The following is a 15,763-nucleotide window of genomic DNA, read 5'->3' on the forward strand; positions in this document are numbered from 1 at the left end:
GCAACCTCTACAAGAAGGGGAAGATATTGTTGATGATGAAGAGTATGATCGTGAGGAAGGGTTAGTGGTTCCTATAACTACAGCCGAGGTTTGTGTTATTGTATTCCGTTAACAATATATCTGTATTTTTTTGCAATAAATATTGAATTTATTAAATTGGTATATATCTAAATCATTAGTTGCTTTATTGTATAGTATTTACATTAATATGATTTTATTGTTATGATTTTGATTCTAATTCTTATTAATTTCATTCTTTGTGTAGGTGTAGGCATACTACAATGGAAGAAAACATAGATGATCATGATGGACAAGAACAATCTGGTGACATGGATGCCTCCACTTCCTAAGGAAAATCATCTACAAGAAAGGGACGAGGCCCATCTAAAGCAGTCCAAACAACTACACCCATGTTCCTCGAATTTGATGAGTTTGACATGCCTATTGGAAAGTGGGAATCTGCTTATGGGAAGCAAATTGGTAATTGTGCTCAAAGAGTTAACATTAATGTGAAGGGATATCCGAAGTATGATAAAGTTCAAAAGCAAAACTTGTTGGAGGAGATCAAGGTAATTAAGATATAAATATGGTTAATGCTCTAAATTTAATGATACTTATAATTAATTCTAAATATTAACATTCTCTAATTTTGTAGCGGAAGTTCTACATTGATGATCCTAAGGGTAGTAAAGAGAAGAAGTTCCACGAAGCTGTTGGTGCTAGATTTAGGAAGCACAAGTCTTGGTTAGTTTCACGATTCATTACTAAGGAAACTGCACCTCCGCCTGACTCACCAAGTGAAAACATTAAGCCCTGGGAGCTTTATGAAGGTTACATCACAGAAGAGCAATGGAAAGAGTTTGAGACATATTGCAATACAAATGAATTCAAGGTGTGTAAGATATTATGAAAATATTTTTCACATACTTCATTTCAACTACAATACTACTTACAATAGCTTTTCTATTTGTAACAGGCTCTGAGTGAAAAAGGCAAGGAAAATGCAAAGAATAATAAGCATCGCCACCATCTAGGCTCCAAGAGTTATGAGAGGGCTCGAGTTGATTGGAGTAAGACCAATAGAATTCCAGCAGAATCTTCAACCTCAAGCGCCACAGAGTCCATGACAAGCAGTGTAATGAGTGAAAAGCTTAAAAACCGGTCTCTTTTTTGGATTTTGGCCCGTCAAACTCGTCGTGCAGATGGATCGTGGGCTATAGACCCGATGAATGCCGAAACCCAGCAAATAGCCAATGCTATTGTAAGTGTTGTTCAAAGTAACCAAGTATATATTATTTTCAGCTACTTGTTTATAATTTTGAGCTGATGAGTTCATGTTTTGGCTGAAATCTTTGAGTTGTGATGAGTTCTGATCAGTTCAGGTTTTGACTAAAATTTCAGTTCTGATATATTCTGATCAGTTTAGGTTTTGGCTGAAATTTTTGAGCTGATTAGTTCTAGTTTTGGCTGAAATTTCAGTTCTGATCTATTCTAATCAGTTCAAGTTTTAGCTGAAATTTTTGAGCTAATCAGTTCTGATGAGTTCAGGTTTTGCATGAATTTTTTTTTTGACATTTAAGCAAGTAGAAATTTACCAAAATACTTGTATTTTATGCTTTATATGATTAAGATCATGTTTTTGGGAGGGAGGTTGGGGTTGTTTGTTATGGACTGAATTCTACTGATTTAATTAAGACATTGTTAAGGCTTTGTTGCTTGTTTTCCTTTTCTTTGTTTCTGCTGTCCCTTTCTCATCGGTTGCCTTCTTGACTGTTCAACTAGTTGGACATGACTGCATTATTACGAGGTTTCAAATTTTTTACATACTTACATTAAGTTCAAAGTAAAACCAAGCTTTTTGTCTCACTGTATGGTCATTTGTAGGTGTAAGTAACACATCGCCATGGTATATAATAAACTAAAATTTGTGACATACTAAGGCTATAGTAGTTTGAATGTTTTGTATAAAATGTTGAATTTGTGGCCAACACTGTTGATATGGATGACACAGTTAAGTAAAAGCAGAGATAAAGACTTGAAACACTTCAATGAAAATAACAAATTATGGCATCCATGGCTTTGCTGCCCTTTTCTGAAACACTTCAGATATTTGTGCATGTGTTTTTGAAACGAGATTTCTTTATTTCAGTCTGTGACAAATCTGAATCCATAGAATACTCATGGCCCTCCTCTTTTTCATTGACATGCTAACCTCCAAAAAAACCCTTTCCATGCCACCTCGAGACCCTTTAAAGGCCACCTAATTCTTTCTGACCAGTTTGTATATGTTACACATTGCAATATTCACAAATCACAATTGTATTGCCTAACTAAAATTTAGACATAGTAGGAATAAGCATGCTCAAGTGCAAGGTTCTTTGATCAGACATCCCAAATGCATACCAACTAATTTGAATGATAAAGGTTAGCATGTCAGACTACTTCAGACAAGTCATTGCTTCTAAATTGTGAGGTTGTGGACATGAGCATCAACTAGAGGAAATCTGGTTGTAATATTTAACTGATGCAGACACAGGTTAGGGGTGAACTAAAAGGGGATAAAAAAAAGCATAGGCACAAAAATGATGCAAAAAAATAGCAGCTAGCAATGATAAGCTTAGTGTCCTTTATTTCAATAGATTGTTTAGGCATAGAGGAGATTAAGTGCCCTAGGGTTAGTTACTTCTCAAGGTGAAAATAACGCTAGTTACTCTTATATAATCTTACGATCTTCCTCAAATTATTTGGTGATGAGATCTATTTATGCATATCATTTTTATTCAGTTCAGGTTCATATTCTGCCAAAATCAATGTTCTGCCAAAATTCTGTTATGCTACAATTATGTTATGCTAAACTGATGTTCTGCCAAAATCATGTTCTGTTATGACAAAATTATGTTCTGACTAGTGATATGATTCAACTTTTTTTATGAAATCTTGGAATCCCATTATGTAATTTTCTTGCTGTAATATATGTTTATATACGTTTTTTTGGGAATAGTTGGAAAACTTGCAAAAGAATGATGAAGGAAACGATTCAAGTGAAGGTATTGGTGTGGATGCCCTCAACAAGGCTTTAGGAAAAAAGGATCACCGCGGGCCTGTAAAAGGACTAGGAAGGTGTGGGGTTGGAGTTAGTCACACACAAGTATTTAGGAAGGGATATAGAAAGGGTAAATCATCCGGCCAAGGTGGATGCTCATTGGAAGAGTTAGAATCAATGAAAGCTACCCTAACTCAAGAATTTGAGGCGAGGCTAGAAGAAAAGGTTGAAGAGAAGCTTCAAGAGAGGATTAAAGAGAGGATCGAAGAGAGGTTGGAACAACGTGTGGCAATGGAGGTGAAAGCTTATCTCGCCAATTTACTACCATAGATGACCGGTGACGTGGAGGCATTTCAAGGAATGCAAGTGATGACGACCATGGAGGCAACACAAAGCCCTCGTGTAATAGAGGTATATGTCTTATGAACTAATACTAAAGATATGACTTAACATGGTTAACATGTATAATATTGATCGAGTTTTTTGTATTATGTAGGTAGCCACTAAATGTCGCCTTGCATTGAAAGATGAGTATAATCAAAATTTAGTGGTTGTGGCAGATGGAACGGTATTCCCTGTTACCGGTGAAGTTACTCACAACTTGAAGATGTTACCCGTTCATTACAGGGTTAGTGTGGACAACCCTTATCCTGACTGTGCCCTCCTTGATATACCGGTACTGTCTCCCGATGGTGTGACTAAGTTGGGTAAAGCCAAGTCTGCCTTTGTACTATGGCCTATTGACATGGTTTTTTTTGAACAAGAAGTATATTCTCCTAATATTGACATTATATCCCATCATGTTTGTATATTTTATCTAGACTAATATTCACCTTTTTATAAAGGTTTCACCATCGCCCAAAAAGAAGCATAGATCTAGCCAAAGCAAAGAAGGGGACGATAGTTATGGTGTTAAATCAAGGCAATCTGCCATCAAACCCACAAAATTCCAACCACTTGAAGATAAAATTGTTGAGACTTTTGGCGAAGGGTGTGAGTTATTGTATTGGTTAATAAGTTCTGATGATGCAAATTATGATACAACATCGGTACTTTTAAAGGCCTCAATGTTTAATTTTGATAGCGACAAACAGATTTGGGTAACCTCTACCGATGTAAGTGAATTTCTAAGAGGAGCGTGGGCTAATGTTTCATTGATTCATGTTTATATCATGTAGGTTACTTAATAATCCTTTACTTTGGTTCTTATATTTACTATAGTAATATTTTTATTGCTATAATGCTGATTTTTTTTTCTATGACTTTATCATGTAGGTATTTAGTAGACAACTTCATCGACCTTTTCAATAGAATTGAGATCACATTCTTTTGTCCTCAACTCATTTCCGAATCTTCAATTGAGAATGATTACCTTGAAGCTTATACATATGTGAAGAATACATTTTTGCATGAAGTAAGAAAGACGGGTAAACGTTGCAAATTCATCGTGGCCCCATATGTAGCAAGGTTCGAACTATGTTTTTTATACTGCCACTAAACTTATTTATATCAATGATATGTTTTTCACCAATTTCCCAATACTCTAACTTGTGTTTTCCTCTTAAATGATGCAGTGGTCATTGGGTTCTTGTGGTGGTAGATCTACAATTAGGTTTAGCATATGAGTTTGACTTTATGAAGCTACCTAAAGAAAAACCACGACAATTGAGATTGCCGAAATCATGATGACGTAAGCCACAAACTTGAAATTATGCCCTAGTTTCTATTAGAATGTTGTATGTGGTGTTGTAGATTATTTTGTTCTAAGTGTTAGAATATATATCATTTTTGTAGGGCTTATAAAGTGTATCGGGCGAATCTCACAAGAAGTGAATTTCACATAGGCAAAAATTGAAATTCATACAAATAGAGGTAAATACACTACTCACCCCATATTGTTATACATTGTTCACTTTGAAAACAAAATGTTTAACTATTTGTTATATATGCTAGTGTGCTCAACAACAAGGAGGTGTTGAATGTGGCTACTACATTATGATATACATGTATGAGATTTTTACTTCTCACTTGGAGTGCAAAGGTGTCTTAGAGGAGGTTAGTAGCTTTTTTTGCAAATTTTGAAGCATTTTTGGCTCTAAATGCTCTCAAAAGTGAGTAAATGGTCATATTTCATTGATTTCAATTCATGGAAACCAAAAAAAAAGTTAATATGGATGTTATGAGTTTTATTTCTATAATTTGGACCAACACATGAAAGATGGGAAATATAGAAGTCCCTTAGGCAATTTTGAAGCATTTTTGGCTCTAAATGCTCTCAAAAGTGAGTAAATGATCATATTTCATTGATTTAAATTCATGGAAACCAAAAAAAAAGTTAATATGGATGTTATGAGTTTTATTTCTATAATTTGGACCAACACATGAAAGATGGGAAAGATAGAAGTCCCTTAGGCAATTTTGAAGCATTTTTGGCTCTAAATGCTCTCAAAAGTGAGTAAATGATCATATTTCATTGATTTCAATTCATGGAAACCAAAAAAAAAGTTAATATGGATGTTATGAGTTTTATTTCTATAATTTATACCAACACATGAAAGATGGAAAAGATAGAAGTCCCTTAGGCACTTTTGAAGCATTTTTGGCTCTAAATGCTCTCAAAAGTGAGTAAATGGTTATATTTCATTGATTTCAATTCATAGAAACCAAAAAATAAGTTAATTATGGATGATATGAGTTTTATTTCTATAATTTGGACCAACACATGAAAGATGGGAAAGATAGAAGCCCCTTAGGCAATTTTAAAGCATTTTTGGCTCTAAATACTCTCAAAAATGAGTAAATGGTCATATTTCATTGATTTCAATTCAAAGAAACCAAAAAATAAGTTAATTATGGATGATATGAGTTTTATTTCTATAATTTGGACTAACACATGAAAGATGAGAAAGATAGAAGTCCCTTAGGCAATTTTGAAACGACTAGAGTCAACACATGAAAGATGGGAAAGATAGAAGTCCCTTAGGCAATTTTGAAACGACTAGAGTCAACACATGAAAGATGTGAAAGATAGAGTTGCAATTCTTTAATATGAATACGGGAAAGAAAACATATATTCTAATGATTTTTTTTATTTTGTAACCTTATTAATTTGTTTTTTTTTTTGAAGGATTTTTGTCCAAGACAAGCCCCTTATGATGTTGGCGAGTTGAATGTGGTTCGAGAACAATGGGCGCAATACTTTAGATCTAAATATTTATTGAATGCATAACTATTAGGTAGAACAATGTAATATATTATTAGTGTTGTTGTATGTGTTGGATAAACTTAAACAAGTTTTTATTTGTAATGTATTATTTATATCTTTATATTATCATGTCAATAATTTCCACGAATGTTTGTTCGGAATAATTGTTTATTTATAGGTATATATGTACAGGAACAGGTTTATTATTACAGGAGAATTAATATTTATCAATAATAAATATAAATAAATATTGCCGAAATTTATAAAAAAAAAAAATTATGTTACACACTATTCGTAACGGGCGGGAGAATTGCCCGTTACGAAAAAGTACTTATTTGTAACGGGCACATTTGTTGCCCGTTACAAATGAGTACATACATATATACAAGAAGTCGTTATTTGTAATTGGCAAAAATATGCCCGTTACGAATAATGGGTTATTTGTAATGGGCACCTCAAAAGCCCATTACAAACAACCCATTATTCGTAATGGACAGTGCCCGTTACAAATAACAAAGGCCATCTATAAGGGCCGCATACGTAACGGTCGTTGCCCGTTACGGATGGGCACTTTTTGCCCGTTACGGATGGCCTTTTTTCCACTAGTGTTCCACTGAGTCTGAAACTCCTGAAATGGCTGAGAAGACTGAGGCTGCTGCCACTGGGTCTGAGAATGCCGACAAATCTCAGGGGATTGTCCGGCGACTAGGCTCCCCCTCGTCTGAGCCTTTATGCCTCGAGCGCGAGCGAGACCTCCGTCGCCTTCGTCATTGCTGAAAGACACAAAATGAGAAGGTATCAGTGGTGTAAGATAAAACAAAAGGTAAACATGGGAAAAAACAGGCGAATGTACCTCTTGAACATCATTTGAACCACTCTGACAACTCGCACCGCGTCGTAGCTTGATGACGCAATATTGTAGAGCATCAACCAGCTTCATCATGCTCATCATATCCGAGTGCGTAACCTGAAGGCAAAAAAATCAGTAACAAGCAATATTAAGAAGAATGAAAGCTTTGTCAGAAAGCTTACAGGCTCGAACTCCTCAAGCAAGGACTCCTGTGCCTGTCTAAACCTTCTGGTGCATCAACAATATGGTCCTCGACCATACCAATTGGCCTCGGGTAATGGACGGACTGAGACGGGATCTCGATCTTCCCCCTACGATGAGCAGTCCTAAAATATGATCGAATAATCACGTTATTCGACGGTTTAAACAGGGACTACCATGGAAAAAATCTCAAAAAAAATCAAACCTCAGGAAGACGGGGTGGAGGAGCCAAGTAAGGAAGCAAGTCCTGTGAATAATCGCCGTCCATGTAGAGCTCTCGCCAAGAAAACTGATAGCGCTCTCCTCTGCTCACCAGCGCCTCCAACAAGCGTGAGTGTAACATCAACGCAGGCGGAGGCAATGGCCTTACAAAGCGGTCAACAATGTGCTGACGGACTACGCGCTCTCCAAGGTACCAGAAAAGACATTATGTACCAAAGAAGATAGTACGACACGTCGAGCGCTCCAAAGCCTTAGAAAGGTCAATCAAGCCAGCCCAAGGTCGATACTGGATCTCGACCGAGACCTGAAAACTATAAACGAATACAGTGAATGCCGAGAAATAATATCAAAATGAAAGAAATACACAGTAAAGTTGATCCTTACGCCAACATTGGTGGTACCCCGACGCAATAACCCTCTTAGAGTCAGTACTGACTCCACTCGAGACTCGCCCCGGTCACGCCAGCTGGCACCGATAGGAAAGTCGTGGGTTGCTTCGCGACGTCGTCGATGGGCTAATCCTTGAAAGTACTCATAGAACCACAGCTGCAACAAGAATAATCTTTAAGTACATGAGCCAAACCGGTAAAAGAAAAACACGAAGAAAAAGGATTGTCACCTCTACAACTCTCCAAGGACCATAGACGGCAACGGGAGACTGATCGTTAAGTTGCCTACAGCCATGACGCAGCAACGAAAGTAGATAGGCATATCCCAGACTAACCAATCTAAAGGAGCCTATCTCAGCGATCCTAGTTAGAGACGGAAGGTAACAAAGGAGCGCGCGGGAACTCCTATCATGAGAAAGAGTCCCGGAAATAAGGATCAAGATGAAGATCCGTACTCGCTGCTTATGTGTCATCTCAGCAATATCAAAACCATGGGTAAGAATAGAAGCCAACTCTGACCGCCCACTCCGAGGACCACCCCGAGACACTGGCCGACTCTTGATATGGTGAATGACAGGACCTAACAAGTCCACTACTTCACTCACCCCCCAAGTGAGATCAGGAATCTGCTGAACGGGCCGATCAGTGAAACGCAAGCCGCTGATCATGCTGAAATCGAGAGGAGTCACCGGCATTTCCCCCCAAGCGAAGTGGAAAGTGTTGGTAGTATCCCAAAAATACTCCAACAACGCTCGAACGACTATCGAACCACAGCCTCGAGGGCTGCGAAATCCCATAACCGCTGAGTAAAACTCGCCTAAACCAGCAGACTCCCACAATGCGTTGGTAACAGGATCTCCTTTGATGAGCCCGTATAGCTGGGGAATCAAGTCTCCATCTCCTGAAGCATGATGGCGAAGTACACCATCGACTAATCCGGTAATTGGACGGTGAGAAACATGGTTCTCACAATAGAAAACTAACTCGTCCGGTGTCCACGAGGGTGGGGCCCACCTACCCCTGCTCGTAGAGGGGCGAGGATCGGGCTCCAAGGCATCATCTATATCCTCAGGAGCTGAGGGAGTGTCCTCTCTCAAAGCCTGACGCCGGCCACAAGTAGAAATATCTCGGTCTCGTTGTCTAGGCATGCTATTATGTTAAAAAAAAAAGATAAAAATCTAAATACCTAGCATCATTTTCTAAGTAATTTGGTTATTTATTCAAAACAGCTTAACGGCTACCTCAAGTTGCATTTCCCATTATGCGCTAAATTTTTACCTCAAGGCTAAAAATTAGCAAAATAATAGAATCATTTCTAGTACTTAGTTTCTCCATGACAAACTAATACTACAGTTCTCCTAGTCGCTTAATACTATGTTCTCCATGACAATGTAGTACATACACAAAACAGAGCATGTTTCGAAATTGCACAAAAACAATAGATCGGCGCATCATAGCATGTTTTACAAGATCTACAACAATTATATCATCACTTCAAGTGCAAGAAACAACAAGGAACAACAAGAACACCATTCATGCACAAAGTAGTACGAAAAATGGTGATTTGCTCATTTCTTCACCAAATCATGTGAACTTGGTCTCAAATTGCTCACAAACCAACATACATTCATGTACAAGCTAATTCATGGCAAGAATTTCAATATAAAATCTTAAAATTAAAAACCCCCCAATTTGATTTTTCAAGATTTTTGATACGAAATTGCTCATTTGATGCAAAATTCAAGACAAGAGGCAAGAAAACTTACATAGATTTTTGAAGAAGTTCGAAAATGAGAACATTTGCAAGAAATTTGAGTGAATTTGATGAAGAAACAAGGGAACAAGCTCGAAAATTGCAGCAGCAGGTACGAGGGAACTCGAGCAGCGAAGAAATGAAGGTGAAATGAGGAAGAAGCCGTGGTTTTTTGAATTTAAAGACAAAACCAAGGCACCGTGACACGGTACACCATGTCGCGTCACGGTAATAGGCGCCGTCTCACGGTGCGTCTCCACGTGACGCGGCAGAACCACAGCAGGAAATAATTAAAAAAAAAAGAAAGAAAGCACGTGACTAATTCAGCAGTAAGAAACAATACCGCGTCATGAAAAAGAATACCGTGTGACGGCGCCCATCCACGTGACACGGTGCACGCGTGTGCTCTTGGAATCTGTCAGTGAATATTCCTGGCATTTTTCACTAATTCAGCAGCAAGAAAAAACGCCGTGTCACGTAAACGAACGTCGTTTGACGACAAATTATGCCGTGTCACGGCACTAAGCCACGTGACATGGTGCACGCGCGTGTCCAGCGCGTGTTCTACGTGCTTAGGATTTTTTAGCGAATATTCCCAAGCTTTCCTTGACCATTTTGAACAAGTTTTTGCAGCTTTTGACAATTATTTTCCACCGAAAAACTCGCGGGAAATTCTAACTGATATTTAAATGGTACCAAAATTACCATTTTACCCCTATCAAGCATCGAAGTCATATTTCAAGAACCTAATACGGTCGAATAGTCAAATTGAAGGTCTAATCATCTACGGCCCAATGGTCGGGGGCAAGCGAACCATCTACAACCCATGTTCGGGGATAGCAAACCATCTACGACCCACGTTCGGGGACAAGCGAACCATCTACAACCCATGTTCGGGGACAATCGAACTGTCATCATTAGTGATCATCTCCCAAAGCGAAGACGATTCACATTGCAAGGTTCTCTATACACAAAGACTTGCAATCTCATAGACAAGTTTTTCCTCAAGCATGGAAAATTGTCGATCGTTGCCACCTCTCAAGGCGAAGAAGTCAGCGATTATATCATCTGTCGAATTTTCTCAAGCATGGAAAGTATCTCAACAAACATCATCCGGTGGATTTTTTCAAGCATAGAAAACTACCAAACTCGTTTGCCACCGATACACTGGTGTCAGATACGTATTCTATCCCTTAACTCTTTTATCTGTGGAACTAACATTTTTCTGCAAGTATCGACGTATACAAAGTGGTTTAGGATCGCAGAACCTCTTAAATCATTCTCCATCCTAATCGACTACTTTAACTATCGTTTTCGAAACTCATGTTAATACAAACTCGGTCAAAGTGGGGGATTCTGTAGACACCTAAAAATGTCTCCCCAAAACCAAACCCGATGATGAACGACCTTTCACCGCCATTATTAGTCGGGTTGAGTATTTAATCTCGAGAGTGCTTAAAATCCATGTTCAATCAAACTCAGCTCACAAAATAGTCAACGGATCAGTCCTAATGTTTAGTCAAAGCATAGTCTAATTTGTATTTTGGCCCGAACCCTTTTAAATTAATTTTGTATTATTTATTAATTGAGCCCGATTAATGAATAATAAACCTAAATAGCCTGAAATTATGAAACAACACTTAAAAATACCGAGCTTAATTAGGTTAAAAGTGAAATTGGATGCATTTATGGAAAAACTGTACACCGTGACACGGTAGAATATGCCGTGCCATGGTGGACAATGCCGCGTCGCGGTGTCCAGCGTTGTGTCATGGTACACATATCGTGACACGGGATTTTTCTGTGTTTTCTCTGCGTACACAATTGCACGCGCTTTATCATTTTAGGGAAAATTCTGTACTGTGCCACGGTGTAACATATCGTGTCACGGCACCCACTGCCGTGTCGCGGCAGACATGCCGTATCACGGTGCCCAAAATTAGGGTTTTATCTTTTCTAGGGTTTCGTGTGATCCCCTACTCATTTCCTCTATAAATACGAGCCTCATTTCTGCAGTTCGGGGCATAAAATAATTCTCTATTCTCTACCCTAAACACTAGCCGACCTTATTCTCTCACAATACTTCCCCAAGCACTCTAAGGAGTCCATACTTTACCCGAGGTTCCATCCTTAAACCAAGGCGTGAAAAGTAGAACTGTTTGAGGGTTTGGCCCCAAATCAAATTAATTTAATTTAATTTTAATTATTTTTTTTATTAATTTCCTTGAAGTTACTAATGCGTTTATTATTTTTTAGTTGCAAGCAAACAAAATCAAAGTAAGGAATCATGTTCCTTTTATTTCTATTATTTTTCTAATAATTTTTATTATGTTTTTCATGTATTAATTGTTGGATTATTGTTGAATTGCTTCCAATATTAATGTTAATTTTATTATATTTATTGATCACCATATTGCATGTTTAAAGGGAATATGTAATTGAATATCATGCCTAATAAGATAATTTGGACAACCGGTTTAGGATTCTTTTTCATCTTGTTGTTTAATTCAAGTGATCACAAATATTTTAGAGTTATATGTAGCATTAATATTCAACCAATTTAGCATAATAATAGTTTGGAGTGAATTGAATATTTGTTTGTATGCCTTTGAGATCACAGGAATTCTTTTCACAATAAGAATCGAGTAGAGGCCAATACGAGCGAATGTGACTCCATGACTCACTTTGTACCATCATCCCCAATCCTCCTTTCATTGTTCCAAACCATATGGAGTTAGTAATCTCATGGATTATGAATGGGGTGTAACCTTCACGGGTCAATCGTTGTTGCCTATCGTTGTCCCTTTATTCGTGGTTGCCTTTTATGATCCGTGAACTGTTTACAAGTTCCTTAAAAACTTGTTGGCGGCTCCTTACTTTATTTGTCCCTAATCGTATACGTCAATTCCCACTTCCTATGAGTGCCAAGCATATTCACACATGCTTAATGTAGGCGCACTTCAAAGGACGTCTACAACGGTATACCTATAACTTTGGACTAATTAACAGCTATGATTAATCCGTTAAGTAAACATTTTAATAATCTTTATTTTTAGGGAAATTATTATTCGTACACGTCTGATATTGTCTTTTCTCATTGATACACTCCTAACTTATTGTCTTCTCACTGGTACATCTAATGTATCGATTTGGGCTCATTTTAGCTCTTAAGAGCAACTTCAATGGCAAGCTAATTTGACAATTAGCTTGCCATGGCCACATAAGCTTTAAGCTAATTATCATTTTAGCTATTTTTTGCTCTAATGGCTAGCTATTAGCTTAGTAGTAATTGTTGGATAGAAAGACATGGTGTTTTGGGTGTTTTTGTCCCTCGGGAAAGTTACGTCACCAAGACTGGTCCAGCGCGGTCTGTACTTGCAAAACACAGAGACTCCGGTTGGTTGGAGCTCCGCCTCTGACGATCAAGTTAGAACGCGTTGGAGAAATTAAAAAGTGCGGAAAGTAATGTAAGATCTTCTCGGATTTCGAGATCAGGTGTTTTCTCTAATGTGAGAGAATGTAGGGTAGGCTGTAATAAAATGAATTGTAGATGTCCCCAAAATGGAGGGAATCTCCCTATTTATAGGGTCCTCTGTAAATGTGCCCCTGATTAGGTCATTCTGACCTTATTCTGATGGGCCGTGCTGAAGTACGGCATTCTTGGGATTTGGGCCCTAAAGGCCGCCTTTTCTCCCACTTTTTTTAGAGTGCCACGTGTCAAGCAGGGATTGGTCCATTAAGGGCTAATACTGGGCTGACACGTGTCGCCTTCTGATTGGCCCACGTGGCATGGGTAAAATTACCCTAAACATTTGCCCCTCACAGATGTGACGTGGCATGCCACATAACATCTCTAACACATGTCACGCTACCATTGGTTGAATTTTGACTATGAATTTTTTACTATTCACCTTCTGGGGAAATTACAAGGATACCCCTATATTTCCCCCTCCATAAATATGCGATTTAATCCCCTCCTTTTTGCACGTTTGCAAAAAGTTTTAGAGAGATAAAGTAAGCAAGCTCTAGAGAGAGAGACTTTGCACACCGTTTGCGTTAAATACAAACAGCTGAGTTCGTGCCCGCCTGATACAGCCGGTCAACTCCTGACACCTTCAGATTTCAAATCTTAAGGTACCGTCTATACCCCTCTCATCTCTTTCTTGTTTTTTCCGCTTGTATATATTTCTTGCAATAAATGGATGCATCACCAACACACACGGCACAACCTAGGTTAGCATCCAGCCGGTCTCCAGGTACGGTTGAATCTAGGATTGGAAGTGCCGCCTCTGGGTGTTGGGACCACCCTTGTGCTTCTCCTAATCCGACCGTCTCTATGTCTGTGCAGGACACAATGGCTCGGATTATGTGGACAGCCCCAGGTTAAGACTATCGAGAGGAAGGCACAGATGGTCTTCCGTCTGGGGAAGAGTCTGCTGAGGAGACAAACCCGGCTACAGAGGAGAGCAGATTTCTTGCGGGTGCTCCCCCAAATCCAGGTGATTCTATCTTTGAGGAATCGGAACAGGGAGACGGTGAAGAAGCCGCCTCTATGTCTGGCTCTCAAGATGACGAGGCTCCCTCTAACAGAGATGGGGGTGACACCGCCTCTAGCTCACAGAGCAGTGATGAGCCCTTATCCCCTATTAAGGATAGTGAGGTTGAGGAGATGTAAAAAAAGGAGTGAGAAGGCAGATCCCTTCAAAATCCACGTCTCTGCTAAAGAGAGGGATAGTATGGAGAAGGGGCTTGAGGATTTTAAACTCAAACGACATCTTGGGGAGGGATACAAGATCCGGGTGCCGCCTGAGTTGGGCACCATTTCTTGGAAGGACGACCAAGAGAATCCAACGCCTATTTCGGCTTCTATGAGGCGGCATTTCTGGCTGGCCTCCGGTTCCCTCTCCACGATGCTGTGAGAGCCATCTTGCAGGGGTGTGACCTAGACGTCTGGCAATTGACCCCAAACTCTTGGGTTAATATTCTGGGGTACGTTGTCGCCTGCACGATGCAGGGTCTGCATCACGGCTGGGAGGCGTTCGCCCACATGCATTATCTTAACCGCAGTCTAGGCGGCTGGAGGGCGTGGTACACTTTGACCACTTACCCCAAGTATCAGATGACTTTGTACAAAGTGTCCAAATATGATAAATGGAAACACCGGTTCTATCTTCTGTCTTCCCCCACTCGGTGCAAAAATTGGGAGTTTCGCCGATATAATAAGAAACCTGAGCTTCTGAGTCAGAAGTGTGCCCTCCCCCGGATTCCGGAGGAGGATTTTGAGAAGATCATAGAATCGAAATTTTTTGAACTCACAACAGACACTCTCTCAACCGGGGAAGTAACAAAGGTTCCAAAAAATTGGATACCCCTGAGTGCATGGTTGAGAGACAAGGCGTTCTTATCCGCCTGCGAGTTGAGCACAATGTTTTCAAAGCGTAGGTTTATTGCACATCCGGCTATTTTGCCGTTTGATTATTGCACTGCCTATCCTATTCTATTGAACTGATTGTTTCTTTGTCTTTTGCAGAACACGCTTTGGAAATGCTCCCACAAGACCCCAAGATGGTCCTCCGCTGAAATCCGCAAGAATCTTGTGGAGGCTAAAGCAACCCAAATAAGGGTCAAGGTAAAAACCCGTCTGACCCTCTGCTCCGTTAAATTCACTCTGTAAAGATGATTTGCCGGTTGTATAATTGATAAGCAACTTCATTTACAGGGTGGGGAGGTTCCCAGATCCCTTAACAAGCTGTTCAAACGGGGACGAGACGACATCGCCTCCACCCCTGCTAAGTCTCAGAAAGCTTCGTCCACCCAAACGGCTCCAGACGCTTTGTCTGGGAAAGGCCGCATGCGCATCGGGGGGAAGAGCATCACATGGGAGGCTTCGGCCTTGGTTTGGACTTAGCCAAAGGTGCTCTGACCTCAGCCAGCCTTACTGCGCCTGTAGGTGATGCTAACCTACAGGTTACCGAAGGTATGGCTAATCCTTTCGAAACCTCGCCTGAGCTTGGCTGGCCTTTGCGAGTGAAATCCCACTCTCAACAAACCTCTTCGTCGGACAGTCGGCAACAAGTTGGTGCCGCCTATATAGTTCACT

Source organism: Chenopodium album, chromosome 10 (genome assembly GCF_948465745.1).
Source record: "Chenopodium album chromosome 10, dcCheAlbu1.1, whole genome shotgun sequence".
Taxonomy (NCBI): Eukaryota; Viridiplantae; Streptophyta; class Magnoliopsida; order Caryophyllales; family Amaranthaceae; genus Chenopodium; species Chenopodium album.